Source organism: Hemitrygon akajei, chromosome 8 (genome assembly GCF_048418815.1).
Source record: "Hemitrygon akajei chromosome 8, sHemAka1.3, whole genome shotgun sequence".
NCBI lineage: Eukaryota > Metazoa > Chordata > Chondrichthyes > Myliobatiformes > Dasyatidae > Hemitrygon > Hemitrygon akajei.
The window spans coordinates 128326504-128339262 of record NC_133131.1 but is presented as its reverse complement, the minus strand read 5'-3'; positions in this window follow the sequence as shown (position 1 = coordinate 128339262).

Below are 12759 nucleotides of genomic sequence, written 5' to 3'. Positions count from 1 at the left end.
ACTTATTTTGGAGTATCTGCATTCAATTATTCAGATTCTGGTACCTAAGACCATCTCCAGGAACTCGTCTGAAGCTGTCAAAACTTAGGAGAGCACAGCTTTGGCATATCTACTGGATATTTGCCCATAATGGAACTCTCTCTGGTGGCTTGGAAAAGTCCTTGTTCTACACCTAAGTCTACATTTAGAAATTCAATGCAAAACATTGAAGAGATTTTGTTTTAGTCTAGGGCCACAAAATGATGGAGAATATATTCATGTGGTCAAAATTATGGCATAATAAATTTAATACCGATTGCAAGGGAAAGAGAAAGGTGTTCTTAAGTATTGAATATCCATGGATAAAGTAGCTAGAAATTTGTTATGAACATATCAAATGACTACCAAGTTGTAATTAGCAAGTTGAATGCTATAATTGCCAAGAAGTAAGATACACATTTAGGAAAGTCATTGTGAGATTGAAGAAGTATCCATTCCCTTTGTAATTACAATACTAACTTCCCTCAGGTGCAATTTGTATATTACCTTAACAAATCACTCAATTTGTTGATGTACAAGATTGGAGGACTCACCTACTTTCAACAAATTCATAAGAATAAAGATCTCTGTAAGATCTAACTATGATAGATATTCAATAGACCATATCAAAATGTGAGCATTCAAGACAAGTCAGGGAAATGATAATAGAGAAGTGCAAATCTGGGGAAAGGTACAAAATCATCTCAAAGGCACTGAACATACTTCAGAGCTCAGTGCAGTCCATCATGAAAAAGTGGAGAAAAATATGAAACCACAGCCTCACTGCTTAGGTCAGGTGGCCCCTCTTAACTTAGTCACCAGAGATGAATGGCATTTGTAAAAGAAGCTACTGTGATGCCAACAGTCTCACTGAGTGAGCTGCAGATGCCAATGGCTGCAACTGGAGATGAAGTTCATGGCTCCACAATCTCCATGGCCTTCCACAAAAAGAGTATTTATGGAAGAGTGGGAAGGAAGAAGCCCTGGCTAAAAAAGAAAGCATATCCTTGCCAATAAAGACTTTGCGAAGTGTCACTTAGAAGATGACTGTAAAGATGAAGAAGGTCTTTTGGTGGGATGAAACTAAAGTGGATCTTATGGCCTGAACAGTATGTGTGGTGTGTATCTAATACTATGCATCAGCCAGGTAACATCATCCCTACTGTAAATTATGGTGGGAGTAGTATCATGTTATGGGGATGCTTTCAGCAGCAGATACTGGAAATCTAGTCAGGATTGATGGGAAGATAAATGCTGCTAAATACAGAAAGATCCTGGATAAAAACCTGCTAGCCTCTCTCAGAAAAACCTAACTGGGGAAGAAGTTCACCTTTCAGCAGGAAAATGATGCAAAGCACACTGTTGGAGCAACCATGGAGTGGTTTCAAATGAAGAAAATTGACATCCTTGAGTAGCCTAGTCAGAGTCCTGACCTTAACCCAATTGAACATCTCTGGCAAGACCTCAAGATTGCTGTCCACTGCAGCTCCTTAAGCACAGCTTGAGCAATTTTGCAAGGGCAAATGGGCAAATTTTGCTCCATCCCATTGTGTAAGGCTGTAACAGCTGCGAGAGGTGGTTTATTATCAGAGTACTTACATATCACCACATACAACCCTGAGATTCTTTCTCTGTGGGCATACTTAGCAAATCTATTGAACAGTAACTGTAAACTGGATCAATGGACAACAAATTGTGCAAATGCAGATATAAATAATAAGTAACAGGCATGAAATAATGAGCTAAAAGATACCTAAATGAGTGTAGTTATCCCTATTTTGTTCAAGATTGAGGGGTAGTAACTGTTCTTGAACCTAGTGTTGTGAGTCCTGTGGTACCTGCACTTTCTACCTGATGGAGCAGTGAGAAAAGAGCACGGCCTGGGTAGTGAGGATCTTTGATGATGGATGCTGCTTTCCTATGGCACCATTTCTTGTTCAATGGTTGGGAGTGTTTTACCTGTTATATAGTGGGCTGAATCCACTACATTTTTAAGGATTTTCTGTTCAGGGGCATTGGTGTTCCCAAACCAGACATGATTCACCTAGTCACTACACCTTCCACCGCAAATCTATAGAAGTTTGCCAAGGGTTTTGATGACATTCTGAATCTCTGCAGTCTCCTGAGGAAATAGAGGCACTCTTGTGCTTTCTTCATGATTATATTTATATGATGGGTCCAGCACAGGTCTTCTGAGATAGTGACACCCAGGAATTTAAAGTTACTCACCCTCTCCACCTCGGATGAGGACTGGCTCATGGATCTCTGGTTTCCCAACCCTAAAGTTTACAATTATTTCCTTGGTCTTGCTGACATTGAGTGAGATCAACTAAGTACTGAGCAAAGGGTGATTGAATATTTTTAAACTGCGGACATTTCAGTTTTTGAATTTTTAGTTTTTCATTTTTTGCAGATTTTCTGCTTTTTGGGCTCTACTGTGAAAAATGGAACATGTTATTTACAAATAAAAATTCAGTTAAATTGATCAAAATCCTAAGTTGTAATAACTAATATATGAACAAAGGGTTGGGGCTAAATACTTTTACAAGGCACTGTACTTCAGAAATTTTCCTATCCAAATTCCTACACAAGTGCTTTTGTTTAAATGTCATAATTGCTTCTGAAAGCTCATTCCAGATATTAACCACCCTGTGTGGAAGATCTTGACCCTCAAGTTTCTTTCCTATTGCCACAAATCTGTGCCTTGTTGTTCTAGACTCCCATGCCCTGGGAGAAAGACCTGACCTATCAATGCCCCATATAATTTTACAAACCTCTCTAAGGTGACACTTTCATACTCCTATATTCCAGTTGGGAATAAGATTAGTCTATCCAAACTCTTATAGTTACAGTCCTCCATTCCAGGCAGCAATCTAATTTATTCTGCATTCTTCCTACTGAGTTCTTCCTGTAGGGCAGTGACCAAACTAGACTAAGCTCCCTATATCTCCTCAAAGAATTTCAACAGGTTCAACAGGTGATTTTTTTCCCTAAGAAAACCATGCTGACCTTGTCCTATCTTGTCACGTGTTATCAAGTACCCCATAACCTCAAAAGTGTTGTAATGTGAGCATTATAAAAATAATTTAATACTAATTAGGATAATGGTAATATAGCAATACTCCTGCTAGAGGAAGCTGTTTGTAAAGAGAGGGTTTGGAGGGTTTTACTTTTGTCCTCTCCAGTGTGCATATGCATAGCTCACTGCCATGCCATACGGTTCAGTGAAAGCCTCTGTATGTAACTATTGGTTTTGCCATCCCAGATAAAGTTGTTCCTTTTGCACATGAAGTTGTCGAGTGGTCCTTTTTCAAAGTAGAAGTTACCACATATTTTTGGTGACAAGGTGAACTGGGTTTTTTGGACATGTCATCCGGTTTTGTTTTGAGGCAAAGGGCGCCAGAGTCTGAATAGGAGCTGCACGTTCAGATGGATACATTTGGGACTAACGGTGAATTTGTGGAGGGGAACAAGAACTGGCCGGAGTATGAGGAAAGGTTGGGACACTTTTTCTGTGCTAATGGAATTACGGAGGAGGCTAAGAAGCACTCTATTCTCCTGAGTGTGTGTGGGGCAAAGACTTACAAGCTGATAAGGAACTTAGCCACACCGCGGAAACCGGGAGAAATTCCATATGACAAATTGGTCAAGCTCGTGGGGAACCACCACAATCTGAAAATCTCTGTGATAGTCCAATGGTTTAAGTTTCATAGCCATTTCAGGAAGCCAGGTCAGTCTGTGGCCAATTTTGTGGCTCCTTCCTGATGGTAGATGGGAAGAAAATGTTCCTGAATTGTTGAGTGTGTGCCTTCAGGCTCCTGTACCTCCTCCCTGATGGCAGAGGGGAGAAGCTGTCGGAGCACTGTGATCTCGGAGCTGTGTTGGATAACATGCTCCATGACAGATTGGTATGTGGCATTAATAATGACACCATATGCCGCCTGTTGGGGGAAACCCCACCATTGACTTTCAAGAAAACCCTAGGGATTTCCAAAGGCATGGAGATGGCTGCTAATAATGCTACTGATATCCAGAAAGTTCATGGGGATTCACAGTTGGTGGCAGTGCACCAAGTCAGGAGGGAGAGTGGTAAACAGGCAAAGCGGGTGGAATATTTTCAGTGTGGAGGGATGCACTATGCAAATGATTGCAAATTCAAAGATACTGTCTGCCATGCTTGAAGCAAAAAGGGACACTTAGCTAAAAAGTGCAGGAACATAAAGGGTAAGGTTAAGCCGGGGCAGGGGAAAGCTCAACAGACTCAGACAGCCACACATCACCTAGGAGAAGCAGACGAGGAGGCAGCGTGTGCCTACAACATGTTTGGAGTGGAAACGGATGAGGGACCACTTGAACCATATTATGCTACAGTCACTGTCAGGGGAAAGGACATTAAGCTTGAGATTGATTCAGGGGCTACTGCATCGGTCATTAGTGAAGAGAACTACAGGAGGACATGGGAGTCCAACCGGCTTCCCATCAGACTGTCAAAGCTCAAATTCTGGACCTACATGGGGCAGCCCATACCTCATTTAGGGGTATTAAATGTGGACATTTCCGCCGGGGGTCAGAAGGCTGAAGCCAGGCTGGTGATAGCTAAGGGCAGTGGGCGCAGTCTTTTGGGCCGCAATTGGCTTCGCAAAATCTGGCTCAACTGGCATGAAATTAAGTATGCACGCTCGACGGATGACATTCTGCAGCGGTATAGTGACGTTTTCAGGGCCGAGCTGGGCACACGGAAGGGCGTGACAGTGAAACTCCATGTCGACCCTGAGGCCACACCACGTTTTTTTAAGCCCAGGTCAGTGCCCTATGTCATGAAAGGCAAAGTCGAGGTGGAGCTGGAATGTTTACAGGGGCTGGGCATCATTGAGCCATCCGGTTTTCAAGGTGGGCGGCTCCCGTTGTTCCAGTTTTGAAGGCAGTAAAAATGGCAAAGATATGTGGGGACTATAAGCTTACAGTGAATCAGGTCTCTAAGCTGGAGGAGTATCCATGACTACGGAGCACCCATGGCCTGTTTGCGACCCTGTCAGGGGGTAAGCCGTTCACAAAGCTGAACATGAGCCATGCTTACCAACAGCTGCAGCTCGACGAGGGTTCAAAGGAGTACGTCACCATCAATACGCACAAGGGATTATTCAAAGACAGTCACCTGGTGTTTCGAGTGGCGTCCAGCCCTCCAAAGGACAATGGACACTTTGCTTCAGGGGATTCTGCATGTAGCATGTATCTTGATGAAATTTTCATCATGGGGCCATGTTTGTAAAGAGAGGCTGGTTCTGGGTTTGGAAGGTATTACTTCCATCTTCTCCGGTGTGCATGTGCATAGCTCGCTGCCGTGCCATACAGTTCAGTGAAAGCCTCTGTATGTAACTATTGGTTTTGCCGTCCCAGATAAAGTTGTTCTTTTGGACATGAAGTTGTCGAGTGGTCCTTTTTCAAAGTAGAAGTTACCACAACATTTGCAATTTTCTTGTCCTCAGAAACATTCCAGAATCCAATTATTCTTGAAAGATCATTACTAATGCCTCCATGATCTATACCAGTTCCTCTTTAAGAATCCTAGGATGCAGTTCCTCTGCTCTGGGTGACTTATGTACCTTCAGGTCTTTCAGCTTTTTGAGCACCTTCTCCCTTGTAATAGCAACTGCACTTACTTCTCTTCCCTCACATGCTTCAACATCTGGCACACTGCTAGTGTACTGATGCAAAATACTCATTTAGTTCATCTGCCGTTTCCTTGTCCACCATTATTTCTCTGGCCTCATTTTGTAGCAGTCCTATATCCACTCTGATCTCTCTTTCATTTTTAATGTACTTGAAAAAGCTTTTACTATCCACTTAGTTATTGTTTGATAGCTTGCTTTTATATTTCACATTTTCTCTCATAATGAGTCTTTAAGTTGCTCTCTATAGCTTTTTAAAAGCTTCCCAATCCTCTATCTTCCCATTATTTTTTGGTTTTTTGTATGCCTTTTCATTTGCTTTTACATTAGCTTTGATTTCCTTCCAATAATGGGACAACCAGTATTGTATGAAATACTCCAGATGTGATCTAACTGAAATCTTATAAATCTGCAATGTAACTTCCTAATTTATGAACTCAGTGCCCCAACCAATAATGAAAAGTATGCCATGTGCCTTCTTAACCACCCTATCAACCTGTCTAGCCTCTTTCAGGGAGCTACGAACTTGGAGACTCCAAGTTCTCGCTGCTCACCAACACTGTTAAAGGTCTTGCCCTGAATAATATGCTGTCTCTTAACATTTGACCACCCAATGAGTAGCACTTCACATTTGACCAGTTAAACTCCATTTGCTGTTTCTCTGACCATATCAGCACCTGATCTACAAACCCCATTTCCAGAAAAGTTGGGATATTTTCCAACATGCAATAAAAACAACAATCTGTGATATGTTAATTCACATGAACCTTTATTTAACTGACAAAAGTACAAAGAAAAGATTTTCAATAGTTTTACTGACCAACTTAATTGTATTTTGTAAATATACACAAATTTAGAATTTGATGGCTGCAACACACTCAACAAAAGTTGGGACAGAGGCATGTTTACCATTGTGTTACATCACCTTTCCTTTTAATAACACTTTTTAATCATTTTGAAACTGAGGATACTAATTGTAGTAGATTTGCAATTGGAAATTTTGTCCATTCTTGCTTGATATAACACTTCAGCTGCTCAGCAGTCCGTGGTCTCCATTGTCTGATTCTCCTCTTCATGATGCGCCATACATTTTCAATAGGAGATAGATCTGGACTGGCAGCAGGCCAGTCAAGCACACACACTCTGTGTCTACAAAGCCACGCTGTTGTAGCCCGTGTAGAATGTGGTCTGGTATTGTCCTGCTGAAATAAGCATGGACATCCCGAGAAGAGACGTCGCCTTGATGGCAACATATGTCTCTCTAAAATCCTAATATACACCTGAGAGTCAATGGTACCTTCACATACATGCAACTCACCCATGCCGTGGGCACTGATGCACCCCCATACCATCACAGATGCTGGCTTTTGCACCTTTCGCTGATAACAATCAGGATGGTCATTTTCATCTTTGGTACGGAGAACTCGACGCCCATTTTTTCTGAAAACTAGCTGAAATGTGGACTCATCTGACCACAGCACATGATTCCACAGTCTTTCGGTCCATCTGAGATGAACTCAGGCCCAGAGAACTCGCCAGCGTTTCTGCATAGAGTTGATGTATGGCTTCCTCCTTGCGTAATACAGTTTCAAGTTGCATTTCTGGATGTAGCGACGGACTGTGTTAAGTGGCAATGGTTTTCTGAAGTACTCCTGAGCCCAGGTGGCTATAATTGTCACAGTAGCATGACGGTTTCTTAGGCAGTGCTGCCTGAGGGCTCGAAGATCACACACATTCAACAGTGGTTTCCGACCTTGCCCTTTACGCACTGAGATGCCTCTGAATTCTCTGAATCTTTTCACAATATTATGTACTGTAGATGTTGAAAGACCTAAATTCTCTGCAATCTTGCGTTGGAAAATGTTCCTTTTGAACTGACTAACAATTCTCTCACGAATTTTGGCACAAAGGGGTGAGCCATGACCCATCCTTGCTTGCAAAGACTGAGCCTTTGATGGACGCTACTTTTATACCCAGTCATGATACCTCACCTTCTACCAATTAGCCCGCTTAATGTGGAGTCTTCCAAACCGGTGTTACTTGAATATTCTGTGCACTTTTCAATCTTATTTTAACTCTGTCCCAACTTTTGTTGAGTGTGTTGCAGCCATCAGATTCTAAATTTGTGTATATTTACAAAATACAATTAAGTTGGTCAGTAAATCTATTGAACATCTTTTCTTTGTCCTTTTGTCAGTTAAATAAAGGTTCACGTGAATTAACATATCACAGATTTTTGTTTTTATTGCACTTTGGAAAATATCCCAACTTTTCTGGAAATGGGGTTTGTATATTCCACTGTATTATTTGCCTGTCATCTATACCATCCACAACACCATCAATTTTTGTATCATCCACAAACTTACTAACCCACACATGTACACTTTCATCCAGGTCATATATATACATCACAAACAACAGAGGTCCCTGTACAGATCCCTGTGGAACACCACTAACCATAGACCTCCAGATAGAATAAGTCACTTTGACCACCATTCTCTGTCTTCTGTGGGCAAGCCAGTTCTGAATCTAAATGACCAATATACCATTTATCCCATGCATCAGTCTTCTGGCTGAGCCTCACATAAAAGAGCTTGTCAAATGCCTTGCTAAATAAAAGCCATGTAGAGAATATCCACATCTCTGCCTTCATCATTCACTCTCCTCACCTCGACAAAAAATTTAATCAAGTTAGTAAGAACTGCCCCATATGAACCAATCCCTTTTGTACAGGCCATACGTCCTCAAGAAGAGATCCCAATGATCCAAGAACCTGAAGCCCTGCCTCTGCACCTGCTTCTCAGCTACACACTTATCTGCCAAATCATCCTCTGTTTCTTTTCTCACTGGCATGTGGCACAGGTAGCAATCAAGAAATTACTCCCTGGAGGTCCTGCTTCTCAGCTTTCTGCCTAGCTTTCTAAATTCTTCCTTCAGGATTTGGAGATGCTCGTTGTCTTCCTCAGTGGAAATAATGATGTCATCCAGATGACACTAAGAGCCTGGACAGCCTTGCAGCATCTGTCCCATAGCTTTCTACCAGAGTGTAGGTGGAGATTCTAGTCCAAAAACAAACCTATTATGGCGATAAAGCCCTTTGAGAGTGTTTATGGTGAGAAACAGTTTGGATTCTTCTTCCATCTGCATCTCCAAGTAGGCCTCAGCAAAGTCCACTTTGTTGAAGTGTTTTCTGTCCAGAAAGGTTTGCAAAAATATCGTCTATCTTGAGCAGAATATGTTGGGCTGCTTACAGTACTTACCAGGTTGATGGTGACATTAAAATACCATATATTCTGACAGACATATTCTTCTTGGCTATTGGGATCACTGGCATTGTCCATGGGCTCCACCCAGCCTTGGAAAGGATTCCTTCAGCCTCCATGTGATCTAGCTCACTGGCTACTTTATCACAGATGGTACAAGGGACCTCATGAGCTTGGCTGTGGCATTTTCATTTGACATTTTTGTACCCTTGATTGTGTGAGATTTCCAATGTCATTTTTGAATGCTGCTGTTGCATTATCCAGTAATTTTCTTAATTTGCTTTCAGTTGAATCTATTGCAACCCTGTGTGCTTTTTGGTTGTTGTATTTCACTGTTATGAATGTCATTCCCACTGGAATGATCTTTTCTCCTGTATAAATTCTTATTTGGATACCTGCAGGCCAGTTCAGTATCCTTGAACTGCCGTTCAAACTTATTTTGTGAAATATCTGAAACAGCCGAGGCAGGGTCCAATTCCATTTTAATTAATTTGCCATTCACTTCTGGTGAAAGCCATATTGCTTTTCTCCTGTAAGTTTTCACATTGTGGATCTTTAGGCTATCCAGTCCCATTTCACTCTCATCAAAATCAGATTTTTCATCAACAGCATGCAACTTGATGTTTTATCTTTTTCTCTTTCCTGTGCAATCTATTTACTTTTGTCTGCCTTGTTTTTTGAAAATGCTTTTTAAAAATGTCCTACGTTGCTGCATTTTCTGTGTTTCACCTTTAAATCAATATTGGCCTGGTGTATATGAGCCCCTGCTACAAAGGTAACATAATACGTTCAGCCAGCCCTGTTTTCTTTAGGCAATGCAATTTTGCTTACACTCCCTTTCATTCCTGACATCAACTCAATTGCTCCTCTGTCAGCTGTTTCCATTGATACAATGATTTTAACTGCTCTTTTAAAGTGAGAAGAAGTGATGATTTCACTTAGGTCCACAGCTGAAGATTACAAAAGGCAATGATTTACAGCAGTTTTTGGAATTAGTCCAAGCCCAATCAGTGAACAGGATTCAGTACAAGGGACTAATAAGAATAAGACAGGGTCCTCAGAAGAAGGTATTCTAAAGGCAGGATGACACAACTGTGGCTCTCAAGAGAAGTTGAGGCAAACATAAAAGCCAAAGAGAGGGCATATTATAGAACAAAAGATAGTGGGAGTTACAGCACTGGGAAGTTTTTTAAAACCAACAGAAGACAACTAATGAAGTCATAAAGAAGGAAAAGATGGAATACAAAAGTAAGCTAACAATAACATTAAAGAAGATACCAAACGTTTCTTCATTTGTATAATGCATAAAAGAGAGGTATCAGTGGTAGATACCAGATCACTAAAAATTATGCTGGACAGGTAGTAATGGGGGACAATAAAATGACGGATGATCTCAATAAATATTTTGCATCAGTCTTCACTGTGGAAGACACTAGCAGCATGCTAGAAGTTTGGAGTTGTCAGGGGGCAGAAGTGAATGAAGTTGCCATTACTAAGGAGAAATGTTTGGGAAAATTAAAAGGTCTGATGTTGGACAAGTCAGCTGGACTAAATAGTATACACACCAAGCTTCCGGAAGACAAGGCTGAAGATTTTGTGGAGGCATTAGTAATGATCTTTCAAGAATCAATAGATTCTGGAATGGTTCCTGAGGACTGAAAAATTGCAAATATCAGTCAACTCCTCAAGAAGGAAGAGAGGCAAAAGGAAGGAAATTACAGGTCAGTTAGTCCGACCTCAGTGGTTTGGAAGATGTTGGTATCGATTTGGGGTACTTGGAGGCACATTATAAAAAAGGCTGTAGCCACCATGTATTCCTTAAGGCAAAGTCTTGCCTGTCAAATCTGTTGGAAGTATTTGAAGAAAGAACAAGCAGAATAGACAAAGGAGAGTTGGTGGTTTTTGCGTATGTGGATTTTTAGAAGGCCTTTGACAAGGTGTCACACATAAGGCTGTTTAACAAGATAAGAGTCCATGGTATTATGGGAAAGATAATAGTATGAATAGAGGATTGGCTGACTGACAGGAGGCAAAGAGTGGAAATAACAAAGGCCTTTTCTGGTTGGCTGCCTGTGATTAGCGGTGTTCCACAGGGGTCTGTGCTGGGGCCGATTCCTTTTATGTTATATGTCACTGATCTGGATGACAGAATTCATGGCATTGTGGCCAAGTTTGTGGACAATGCGAAGAAAAGTGTCACGGCAGGTGGTGGTGTGGAAGCAGAGAGACTACAGAAGGATTTAATCAGATTAGGAGAATAGGTAAAGAATGGTCAAAGCAGTGGCAGATGGAATACGGTGTTGGGAAGTGTATGGTCATGCACAATTAGAAGAAATAAAAGTATAGACTTCTTCTAACTGGAGAGAAAATTCAAAAAATCAGACGTGCAAAGGAACTTGGGAGTCCTCTGCAGAATTCCCTCAAGGTTAATTTGCAGATTGAGTCTGTGGTGAGGAAGGCAAATGCAATGTTAACATTCATTTGAGAGGACTAGAATATAAAAACAAGGGTGTGATGTTGATGATTTATAAGGCACTAGCGAGGCCTCACTTGGAGTATTGTTAACAGTTTTGGGTCTCGTCTAAGAAAGGATGTGCTGACATTGGAAAGGGTTCAAAGGAGTTTCATAAGAAAGATTCTAGGATTAAAAGGCTTATCATATGAGGAGCACTTAACAGATCTGGGCCTGTACTCGCTGGAATTCAGAAGAATGAGAAAGGATCTCATTGGAACCTATCAAATATTGAAAGCCCTCGACAGAGTGGATGTGAAGAGGATGTTTCCTTTGGTGGGGGGACTTAAGACCGGAGGAAGTATATAGCCTTGGAATGAAGGGACATCAATTTAGAATGGAGATGAGGAGGAATTTCCTTAGCTAGAGAGTGGTGAATCTGTGGAATTCTTTGCCACAGGTGGCTGTGGTGGCCGAGTCATTGGGTATATTTAAGACAGAAGTTGATATATTCCTTATTACTCAGGGCATGAATGGCTATGGGGAGAAGGCAGGAGATTGGGGATGAGAAATAAATGGTTCAGCCATGATGAAATGTTGGAGCAGACTTGATCGGCCAAATGGTCTAACACTGCACAAATATGTCTCATAATCTTTTGGTCTAGTGGTCAATTGTATCTCTCTTCCCTCTCTGAAGAGAAATGTTCTGTGCTTTTTTTTTAAACCCAACCATCTTGCTGCTCTTTAAAAGGTAGGTAATCGTCTTGGGTTCATTTTAGAAGCACTGTCACCACCGTTATGTTTGGTAACTCCAGAAGTTAATTGAAAATATAACAAGGGTGTTGGAATAAATGTGTACTCTTCATTTTTACTTTAAGTGAGGCATATGCTTATGATGTGGTGGCACGATGACATATCCCATTCATATAATTTTACATATAATGAATTATGTAAGCAACAAAGAATGCCTCATCAAAATAGATATTTACAAATAAGTGAAATTCTGCAGATGCTGTAACTCCAAGAAGTGCACACATAGTGCTGGAGGAACTTAGCAGGCCAGACAGCAGCTCTGCAAAAGAGTACAGTCGATGTTTCAGGCTGAGACCCTTCATCAGGACTGGAGAAAAAAAGATGAGGAGTCAGAGAAGGTGGGGGAAGGAAGGAAGAAACACAAGGTGATAGGTGAAACCAGGCGTGGGGGTGGGGGGGTAGTGGTGAAGTAAAGAGCTGGGAAATTGTCTGGTGAAAGAGATACTGGGGTGGAGGGGGAGAATCTGATGGAAGAGGACAGAAGGCCATGGAAGAAAGAAAAAGGGGAGGAGCACCAGAGGAAAGCGATGAGCATGTAAGGAGA